This window comes from Erinaceus europaeus, chromosome X, assembly GCF_950295315.1.
Source record: "Erinaceus europaeus chromosome X, mEriEur2.1, whole genome shotgun sequence".
Taxonomy (NCBI): Eukaryota; Metazoa; Chordata; class Mammalia; order Eulipotyphla; family Erinaceidae; genus Erinaceus; species Erinaceus europaeus.
In genome coordinates, this window is record NC_080185.1 from 29,690,982 (window position 1) to 29,702,147 (window position 11,166).

The window sequence follows — 11,166 nt, forward strand, 5'->3', positions numbered from 1 at the left end:
ACCCAGTCTTTCCTACTAAGTCTGACTATCCATGGAAATGTTACATGTTATCTCCAACCTTCTGCCCCAGGTCTAGAGCACCGGGTTCTTCTTGGGGTTGGGTTGCCTATGAAATCCTCCCCCACCCCAAAATATATTGTCTCTTAGCAACTATCTTCTTCAGTCTCACATCATGAGTCAATCTGAGTACCCCTGAACTCTGCCCTACCTAATGTGCTGCTTACCATCCTCCTCCCTCTCCTGCCCCCAGTAAGTCTCCATTGGGATTAAGGGTTAGTTGAGGACTGGGTGGAACAGGCAGAGAATGATATGAACACCAGTCCCTTCCAACTGTGGGATTTTATTATCAACTTGATGTATTCCCAACCCCAAATGCAACACACACAATCACACATTCTCCTCTCTCCCCCCACTCCATTCCTCCCTCTCTCTCCCTCACCCTCTTTCCCTCTCTCTCTCTTTCCCCAAAGAAAACGTCTGGGATGAGTGACTTTGAGAATAGCCTTCAAAGTTGGAAGAACCACAGAGGCTAAGAGAGAAAAGGCCACCTCCAACTGAACCACTCTACCAGAAGTCTCACCAAAGATCCTAGCAATTGTGTTCCACCTGTGCCCCAGGGAACCCCCCCCCCCATTGCCTAGAGAGTATTCATCTGTGACAGGGAGTTCCCAGCAGAAGAACCCCTTGCCACACACTCCACAGAGAGCCCTGAAACCTTGGGCTGGACGAGCCCTCGCTAAGGGCTGCCTGTCCTTACTGTCTATGCTAGTGCCACCACATCGACAGCTCCCACCAGCCCACGGGGGGGGGGGAATCTCAAAAACAATAAAACAAACAAAACCAGTGCTGACACTGGGAGAGGGGGGAGGAGCAGGCAGAAAAGAAGAGCCCCCCACACACACAGACCCCACGCCCCAACGGCCTGTGCAGTTGGCCGCCCCTCCCACCTCTCCTCTTGACCATCTCCCGCACCTCCACGCCACGGAATCCTCAGTCGAGGTGCGGGCGGCTCCTCCCAGCCCGGCCCTGGATGTCCCTCAGGCCCAGCCTTCCTCTCCGAGGGAACCCCCCCACCGTCCAGTTCACCGCCCCCCCCGGATTCCTGGCGCCCCTACAAGAGACTCTGTCCCGGAGCAGGACCCCGAAAAGCCCAGCCCATGAGACCCGTCGCAGGTCCCACTCCCCGCACCACCCCCATCCCGAGCCTCAGTCCTTCGCGCACCGGCCCCCGGGGGCTCTCCAACGTCGTCGTCCCTGCTTGTACCGCCCCCCGTCGGGGGCTCCACCCCCCCAACTGCCCCCGCCCCCAAGGCTGCCCCCTCCCCAAGCGCGCCGCTCGCGCCCTCTGCCCCGGCACCGGACTGCCTTTGGCCTCCGTTCCCCGCCCAGAAGCCGCGGCGGCGGCGGCGGCGGCGGCGGCGGCGGCGGCGGCGGCAACGGCGGCGGCAGCAGCAACGGCTGCGGCGGCCCCAGCAGGAGCAGGAGCTCTAGCAGTGTCGGTGGCGGCGGCGACGGCGGCAGCAGCACCGCCCCGGCCCCGCCCCGCCGCCCGCCGGAGCCCCACGCCCCGCCCGCCCGCCCCGCCGAAGGACTGCTCCCCCCCAAGCCCACCGTGGAGCCCCCCCCTCCGCAGTCTCGATCCGCTCGAATCCATCTCCGCCGGGCCTGTTGTCCCTTCCTCACGCCCCTTAGGACTCGGGGTGGGGGCGCCCCGGGGTTCGCGGCCAGCCCTACTCCCCCCTTCACGCAGGGTTTGGGGGAGATGGCCCCTGCTCCCGAGAGTCGCCCCGTAACCGGAGCCTTCCTCTCTCCAGCCCTGGGCTCTGCTCTGAGACCCTTTGCCTCCAGGCCTGGCGCGAAGCGGGTGTAGAGCTGGCACGCCGGATCCCCCGCTCCCGGCTGGCCAGGGCTGCTCTGAATTGCCCCCCCCTATCTCCTCCGGCTTCAATTTGAACCCCCTCCCCACCGCGCCCGGCCCACTGGCCCCCGCCCCTGAAGCGAGGGCAGCGCAAAGCCAGGGCACTCCGAAGTCATCCCCCGCCTTTTTTCCAGGGACTCGTATAATTGCCCCTGCCCCCAACACAGCACTCCCACTCCCGAACCCAGGCCCCACCGCCACCTAGGGGTCCCCTTTACCCTACCGTTCCCGCACCCCAATGCCGAGGGGGGAAGAGACAGCAGCCCTCCAGAGCACCCGTCGTACCTCCCCTCAGAGACTGGAGGGGATTTTCTCCCAGTCTCTTCAAAGACTTCATTGCGGACAGACACCCCACCACCACCACCTAATCCCCCCCAAAAAAAAATCCCTTTCTCACCCTGCCCGGCTGGCCAGCCTCTCTTCAGATCGTCGGATCCTATGGGGGTGAGATGGGGGATGCAGGCAGGAGCTGGGGCCAGGTAGTTAACACGACCCTAGCCTCCACCTCCCTTTTGAGGAGTGGGGTAATTCCAACGGTTCCCCCCATTACCCGACCCCCGTTTCCATGGAGACCCCCGCCCAGTCAAGTCGACTCAGATCGCAGCGAACAAGTCTCACCTGGCCACGGGAGAAGGGGGATAGAGAAAGGCTAGGGTAGGGCAGGGATGGGGTGCGAAGGTGGGAAGTGGAGGGGAGCTGTCCCGAAGGGAGGGGCGAGTGCTGAGCGAGCTCCGGAGAGCGCTACGTCCGGGGACACGGAGAGGACGGCGCCCCCGGGGGCGAGCCCAGCGGCCACGGGGCGAAACAGGGACAGGGCTGAGAAAAGGTTTACGATAGAGAGGCTGGGGTGGGGGGAGATCTGGGAAAGCCCGAGGAGTCGAGAGGGGTGGAGGGCTGCGGGGGGGGGGGGGAAGAAAAGAGAAAAAGACGCACCTGTTCCCGGGTCGGCTCCGCGGGGAGGCTCAGGCCGCCACCCGGGCTCCCTCTAAGCCTCTCCGAACCTCCACCCGCCTGTGACTATCCCGATCCGACGTCCCCCCTCCACCCCTCATCGCCACCGACCTCCTTCTCCTCTCCTCTTCTCTCTCTCTCTCTCTCTCTCTCTCTCGGCGGCGGTCGGACTCTAGGAACTGAGAGGAAGAAGGGAGGGCTCAGCTAAGCGGAGGAGAGACAGAGCCACACACTGGCAGGAGCCGCGGCGAGCGAAAGAGTGAGGGGGAGAGCGGTGTGTGTGTGTGTGTCTGTATGTGCGAGGAAAGCCTGGTAGAGTGGGTGCCGGTCGCAGGGCTCGACGGGAAGTGGAGTCCGACCCGGGCCTCGGGCGGCGCCAGCCCCCACGCCCCGGGACTACAACTCCCACAATGCCGCCCGCCCTTGGGGGGGGAGCAACGGGGAGGAGGCGGCAGAGGGAGGGAGCCAGCGAGAGAGGGAGGGAGGGACGAAAGCAGGGAGCAAGCGGCGGCGAAGGGGGCAGAGCCAAGCAGCCCCGGTGACACTGAGAGGGTTGGGGAGGAGGAGGGGATCGCTGCAAGGAACGAGCGGATTCCGTAGAGGGAGGCAGCGGTGGCTTGCAGCAAGCTGGCCCAAGAGCTAGAATCCCGGGAGAGGCGGAGACGCTCGAGCAGAGGGGCTGCAAGAGCCCCCACGCACCCCCTCTCGACGCCCCTCGAAGACGGAGATCGAGGACCAGCAAAGATCAGTACGCCGCGGCCAGGAGCTTCTCTCTCTTGCAACACCGGCCACCTTCTGCCCAGACCTGACTTTCTCAGGCCACTGGTGTCCCCAATCCAGAGTGCAAAGCCTAAGACACCCCCCACACACACACAGAGATTGCCCCTGCCAGGGAGCACAGGACAAACGCATTCAGTCCCCTTCTCCCAGGGGCCTGAGGGAGGCTCCCCTTGTTGGCAGGGCGTGACTCCCCCTTCTTCCCGCCCCCCCACCCCCAGTCGTCGCCACCCCCATCTCCCTCCCCGGAACCCCTCCCCTGAAGCCTGGGCTCCAGTGTCCCTTCCCGCTAACAAACGGACTATCTCCAGGGGCGTTTACCCAGCCCCTCCCATACTAGGCCCCTACCCACCAGTACCCCGTTTGAGCATTGCCCCCTCACCGAAGTAATAGTGGGGGTGCCCCGAGTCGCACTGATGGCTACTTTCTCAGACACTAGACGTCCTTGGTCACGTCGACCCTGTGGAGAGAGAGGGAAGGGGGCATTAAAACAGGAACACTCCCACCCCTTCAAGCACTGGTCCCCTTGGAAATGGCCCCAAAGACAGAGGGGTCCGTCGGTAGTGAAAGTGATCTGGGGGTGAATACCAAGCCTAGAACCTCCTTCCAGATGTAGAAGTCCAGGGACTCACCATCCCTTTCCTTAAACGCCATCAAACCGTTTTGGGGGGAGGGGTTCGGGGGGGTGCAGATGATCCAAACCCCAGTGTCCATAAGCCTCCAAGAGACACTGCTAACAGGCATAAGCTACGACGAACTAGACTGCCTACCTCCGCAAGAGGAAGAGTGAACCCCCCTTGGCTCGTCCACCCCACCCAAACACACACCCCTAGAAGAGTTGGGGAGCCAAGGAAGTGGGAGGAAGGGGTGGGAGTGCCTGAGGGGGAAAGGGCTGTGGCGGGGAGGGTCCGCGGCCCCCTGAGAGCAGAATCCAGATGCTGCGAGGTGCGGGGGGGGGGGGGGACGGGCGGCAGTAGGGCTCCCCGAGTCCTTCCAGGCTTTTCCTGGAATCGCCGCCAAGCCCCGTCTAACACTCAGAGTTGCTTACCAGTCAGTCCCCCAGCCCCATCCACACACGGAAGGCGGACGCAGCCCGGGAAGCCCGGGCACAAACTCCGCGGAAGCTGGCCTCCGCCGCCTCGCCGCCGCGGGCCTCCCTCCCTCCGCTGGCGGCCCCGCCGGTCTACCTTCGCCCCCGGCCGAGGCCAGACCCTGCTCGCAACTCCACGCCCCTACTCCACCCCCGCCCCCCCCCGCGCGCCCGCGCCCCGCGGGGGCCGGCCCAGCCCCGAGCGCCGCCCCGCCCTGCCGCTCGGTCCCGAGCCCAGCAAGTGCCCCGAACTCGCCCCCCGCCCCCACGCCCAAGGCCAGCCAGGCCAGGCCTGCTCCCCCCCCCCAACACACACACACACACACACACACACACCGCGCCCCGCCCCCCCGAATCCACGTCCTACTTCGCCACCCAACTCGGCCCGATCCCGGTTCGGCCCGCGCCCAGGCCACCAGAGTCCTCGGTTCGGTGCGGTGCCCCGCCACCCACCCCGCCCTGGCCTGGGTGCCGGCCTGGCCCGCTGCCTGCGCCCGCCCAGCTCGCCCAGCCGCGCGGTCCGGCTCGGGCTCGGGCTCCAGCTCCCGGTGCCGGTGCCGGCCTCGGTCCCGGCGGCGCGGCCGCGTCTCGCCACGAGGGCTTGGTCCCCGCAAGCTCCAAACCCTTGCTGGGTGGGTGGGGGCCCGTGGCCAGCAAGTTTCTTTATCTTCCCTCCGCCCCCGCCGCAGGGCCGCGCCGTCCCCCCTCACCCTCTGCACCCACGGCGCCCCCTTCACCTGAGCAGAGCCGCTGTCTCAACTTTGCTCCTCTCCGAGCCACAGGGGGAACGGGCGAAGCAGGGGGAGGAGGAGGAGGGAGGTGGCAGGGGGTGCTGGGATCAGGCCGCTGGGCTCCGGGAGGACACGTGGGGGAGGAGGGGAAGGAGGAGGAGGAAGGGGGGGCGGGCCTGCAGTTCTCGGGGCTCCCCCTGCCAACCCCGGGGAAGCCGGAACCTAGCCAGGCAGCCACAGACCCCGCACTGGCCACGGGGGAAGAACAGGGCCACCTTTCCAGGCCAACCCCCAGCTCCAGGAAGAGGGGGGAGCCTTCTAGCTCTGGTTCTCTGTGTGACTCTCTGTGCTGGGTTAGCCTCGGGGTCTGCGCGGGTAGGGGGGCGGATGGTGGTGAAGATGGGGGTCTAGTGGCCAGAGGGGGGCGCCCCCTCCGGACGCCCCGCCCCTCCCCGGGCCCCCCACTTCCTTAACCCTGGGCGACCTCATTGCAGGGTTTGGGCACCCAGGCCGCCCGCGGGCGCAGCCCCAGTCCGGGTGCCGACATGGGACAGGTGCTGAGGAAGGGAAAGTGCCGGGGCTCACTGCCTCACCCCGTTTTCTCCCGAGCTACCCACCCTTCGTGGCAAGCTCCGGGGCTGCCACAGGGCGCCCCGGGGCCTGGGCGTGGAGGCCGGGGTGTGGGGAGCGGGAGAGAGAAGCCAGAGAACAGAAGGCAGAAGGGGGGTCTCTAAAAAAGGGGAGGGCTGCATTCATGGGGCCGCAGCCTAGTCTCCAAGAGGTAATGCCTTCTGCTCCCAACCACCCCACTCCACCCCACCCCAGGCTCCCCAAGTCATCACAAGGAGCCCCTACCTGGGCCCTTCCCCCTTTACTCCAGTGACATCCCACCAGGCCAAAGGAATCAAGCCTCATAGGTGTTTACCTCCCAGGCCACCCCGGGGACTCCCGGGCTGGGCAGCCTGCGAGTCCACGCTGCCTGTCCCTGAGTTCTCAGGCGACAGCAGTTTGCAAGGGAGCTTGGGCAGCTCGGGCTTGCTTTCACTCTCGCGTGTTTCCTAACTGCTCCCACCCCGATCCCAGACTTTCAGAGACATCGCTGCAGCCCAGAGAATGACAGGAGAAGTGGCCAGCAGATACTGGAGGGCTTAGGTCTGTGGGAGGGAAAAAAAAAAAAACCTTCTGTGCAGATGCATTGATGTTACTTATTCTATATGGATTTGTGCGCTAAGGAAGCCAGAGGGTCATTTGGACTAGAAGGAAGCACAGCCAGATGGGCCGCTTCTCTCCCCCCCACACACCCACCCCTTTTGTTCTAGGCCCAGAAGTTCTCTCTGTTGCCTGTGGGGTGTCTTCTCTCCTTTGGAAGGACTTGAAAGGTTGAGACCTGATTGGCATGTCTCCCTCATCTGGTCTGAAGTATGTGAGGGAGTGCTATGCTCCCACCCTTCTTGACTCTTCCAAACCAGTCAGCCAGCCAGCCAGGTGGACCTCACTGTGCTTGTCACTGCCACTGTACTTTGCTGTGACAGCCTCTTCATGTGTGGTTTTACTTGGAACTTCCACGATCCTATGTCTTTCCCTTACCCCAACCCTAAGCATACATGTGCCTCAAAAAGTGATTGAACTGAGGAGCTAACACAGTGGTTCTGCAAAACTTTCCTGCCTGAGGCTCTGCAGTTGTAAGTTCAACCCCCAGTACTACCTTAAGCTAAAGATGAACAGTGCTTTAGCCTCTCTCTCTCTCTCCCTCTCCCTCTCTCTCTCTCTCCCCCCCCACCGTGTGTGTGTGTGTGTGTGTGTGTGTGTGTGTGTGTTTGTGTGTGTTTCTCTCTGTATCTTTCTCATTAAAATAAATACTTTTTTTAAAATGTTTGACTCAGTGAATGACATATCTCGCTTGAATAGCGGACTGCTATGCCTCGCACCAGAACCAGGTTTAACCCTGGCCCCCACCACATTGAAGGGAGCTTTGGTATTGTGGTCTCTTCTTTTACTCTCTCTTTTTCTCCCTGCCTCACTTTTTCTAGCATAAACAAACAAAACACAGCATTAGACCTAAGTTACATCAGATATGGATTCCAAATGTATGATGGGGGGGTGGGCTGTTCTATAATGAAGCTGACAGTGCAGGCACCACCAGTTGTGTTTTGATTGCAGTGGGCTGTCTTCACTGATTTTAATGAATCTGGACTTCATTAAATCTCCTGGTTTTAACCCCCCCATACACATACACTAGGCCCCCAGGGCTGTAGGGCTCCTTTGCTCCTCAGTCTAAGGTTGTGATAGGCCCCCGGGTACCTCCTACCCACTCTGGCTCACCATTTGGCTGCATCATTCATCTGGTGAGACGAAGGTTGGGGCAAGATGGCGATTTCCTGGCTGAAGTGGTGGCTTCTCAGAGCTCTTTCCTGTTGGGGGCTACACTTCCTGCCCCAGAGGACAGACTGGGAAACCAAGGAGCAGGATGGGGAGAGCTGTAGGAAGCCTCAGTGGAGAATGGAGATACTAATGATGGTTTTATTTGAGGCTAGAAGCTCCACATTCTGACATGTCACCTTTGCACACCCAAGTATTTATACAAAGCCATTGGACTGACCAGCATTATTTCATCTGTCTATATCACTATGACTGAGGAAATGAAGTCTTTGAGTGTCCATACCTCTGAATTTTGCAACTGAGGAAATAGCCAGTGTGTATCAATAATCCCTGATTGGGAAATTAAGGAAACTGACTCTGTGTGTCTCTCTATTTCGGTGTTGCCACTGAAGAGACAGAGTCTCTGAGCCAGGTGCCCAAGACCACATGGCCAGTGTGTTCCTTGATTTTTGTTTGTTTTTTAAATATCTTATTTATTTATTTATTTATGAGAAAGATAGGAAGAGAGAAAGAACTAACATCACTCTGGTACATGTGCTGCCGGGGATTGAACTTGAGAACTCATGCTTGAGAGTCCAAATGCTTTATCCACTGAGCCATCTCCCAGGCCATGCCAGTGCATTCCAAAGCCAGGGTTCGACTCCTATCACTCTGGCTCCATACCTAGAGTTATTTGCAACATGGTGCAGCACCTCTATTTAATGACAATATCCTTGAATCAGGAAGATTTTGTTTGTTTGTTTGTTTTTCCCACAGATTCTCCTATTAACAGTTACTTGTCTGGGCCTAGACTCTCAGAGAGGCAGAGTGGTACAATGGAAAGAAGTTTTTTTTTAATGAGAGAGGAAAAGAGAAAGAGATAAAGATACCCAAACATCACTCTGCTATATATGGTGTTGGGGATGAAACTTGGGAACCTCACTCATGCAAGTCTAACAGGTAGTCCGCTATACCATTGCCTGGGCTTGTTTGGGGAGTTTAAAGAACCAGGCCCTAATCCTGTCTTGTTCCATTCCTTCTCTTCTCTTCTCTTCTCTTCTCTTCTCTTCTCTTCTCTTCTCTTCTCTTCTCTTCTCTTCTCTTCTCGTCTCTCCTCTTTTCTATTCCATGCTTTCCTTTATTTAAAAAAATCCCAGAGCACGGTTTAGCTTTGGCTTATGGTGGTGCAGGGGATTGAACCTGGGACCTCGGAACTTCAGGCATGAAAGACATTTTCAGAACCACTACATTGTCTCCCTGGGTCCCGCCCCCCCAGCTCTGTCTTGTTAATAGCTAGCAGTGAAATCTCACACAAGCTCAAACATTTTAACAGTGCCAGCCTGGTGCCAGGTCCTGTATTTTACACCCCCCACTCTAGACCATAGACATTTTAAATAGGGCTAGAGAAGCAGAGCATAGCTAGGTAGACAGAGAAGAGCAAGCATCAAATCTTCTTTCAGCATGTGAGTGAAAGCTGGGCTCGAACCTGAGTTGTGCACATGGCAAAACAACATACTATACAATAAAGCTATTTTGCAGGTCCTAAAACATGAAATTCAATGCACATGTCCCTTCTACTTTGAAGGAATATCCCTGAGCAGCATCAAATGAAATAACAGGTGGGGAAAGAATTTTGTAAAAAAAAAAAAAACAACAACACACACAAGGGGGCTGGGCAGTGGTGCACCCTGTTAAGCATACATATTACTATACAGCACAAGGACCCAAGTTCAAGACCCCACTCTCCACCTGCAGGTGGGGGGTATGCTTCATGAGTGGTAAAGCAGGTCTGCAGATATCTATCTCTCCCTCTCTATCTCACCCTCCCTTCTCAATTTCTCTCAGTCCTATTCAATTAAAAAAAATGGCCACCAGGGACCAGGTAGTAGTGCAGCAGGTTAAGTGCACATGGCGCAAAGCATAAGGACCGGTGCAAGGATCCCGGTTCTAGCCCCTGGATCCCCACCTGCAGGAAGGTCGCTTCACGGGCAGTGAAGTGGGTCTGTAGGTGTCTATCTTTCTCTCCTCCTCTCTGTCTTCCCATCCTTCTCTATTTCTCTCTGTCCTATTCACAACAACAACGATAAACAAGGGCAATAAAAAAAATTGCCTCCAGGAGCAGTGGACTAGTAGTGCAAGAAGCAAGCCCCAGCAATACCCCTGGAGGCAAAATAAATAAAATAAAATAGCCACCAGGAACAGTGGATTCTTAGTGCTAGCACTGAGCCCCAGCGATAACCCTGATGACAATAAAAAAAGAAAAAAATTTAAGTCTAAATTTGGGAGTCGGGTGGTAGCGCAGCGAAGCTCAAGGATAGGCATAAGAATCCTGGTTCGAGCCCTCTGGCTCCCCACCTGCAGATGAGTCGCTTCACAGGCAGTGAAGCAGATCTGCAGGTGTCTCTCTTTCTCTCCCCCTCTCTGTCTTCCCCTCCTCTCTCCATTTCTCTCTGTCCTATCTAACAAAGACATCAGTTACAACAACAATAACTACAACAATAATAAAAAACAAGGGCAACAAAAGGGAAAATAAATAAATAAAATCTGAATTTAAAAATAAGAAAATAACTGGACCTAAGCACTGGAGAGATGCGCAGAGTTAGCGCACCAGACTTCCATGCTGGAGGTCCCAGGAGTCTGAGTTTCGATCCTAGCAGGACCATGTAGTACAACTGAGCAGTTCTCTGCTCTCTTTCTCTCCACCATAAAAGTAAATAAATATTTTTCAATCTACCAGAGTTAGGCATGAGCTATGATTATCAACACGGGTGGCCCCAGCCTCCCTCAGTGTACTCCAGAGATCTCTGGGTAATGCCAACCTTCAGCATCTCCCCTCCTGAAGCTTACCAGGTCACTGGGGGGTGGGGGTGGGGAATTCCAGGGTAATGCCAGCCTAAACCAAGCTCTGACTAAATCCAGAAGGGAAGCGTTCCAGTTCTCTGCTTGGTTCTCCAGCCTAGGCCTGATCTCCTGATCAAACGCCCAGCCTCAGGGTGCACCCATACCACCCCTCCAGCAGCTCACATCTGGCAGGTGCCAGAATAAAGCAGGTCTGGATCTTCTGGTCATACTGCCCTCCCCTGTACCCCATCTTGTCGGAGATGAAATCAGGCTTGGGACTTGGGGGTCTCTGGAACTGCTGTAGGGCTTATTCTAAGCTACCCCTGCCCACCCACCCCCACGAAATGAAGGAGAACCAGGGGAGCTAGGGAAAACTCTTCCTAGGAAAGTGAGGCTGGTTTGGGGGAACCAGAAGGCTGGTTTGCCTCTGCCTACTCACTTGACTGCTGGCGAGTTACATGGGGTGCGGGCATGCTCATTTATTTCTATTTGATAAGACA

The 11,166-nt window shown here is 57.8% G+C and overlaps 1 protein-coding gene across 9 annotated transcripts in view; it reads right to left on the minus strand.

Moving 5' to 3' along the window:
• The window catches only part of BCORL1 (BCL6 corepressor like 1), a 92,653-nt gene extending 87,064 nt beyond the window's left edge, over positions 1-5,589 (minus strand). For 4 of the 9 annotated variants that reach the window (XR_009547478.1, XR_009547477.1, XM_060182775.1 and 1 more), the window contains exons 1-2: positions 4,695-4,866; positions 4,029-4,106 (exon numbers count right to left, since the gene is read on the minus strand). The gene's annotated coding sequence lies outside the window, so the exon portion shown is untranslated. Of the gene's footprint in view, positions 1-972; positions 1,045-2,315; positions 2,355-2,851; positions 3,171-4,028; positions 4,107-4,694; positions 4,867-5,103; positions 5,199-5,473 lie in introns of those variants that run through there. The other 5 variants (XM_060182771.1, XM_060182772.1, XM_060182773.1 and 2 more) reach the window with 5 other exon arrangements.
• Between the last annotated feature and the right edge of the window lie 5,577 nt (positions 5,590-11,166).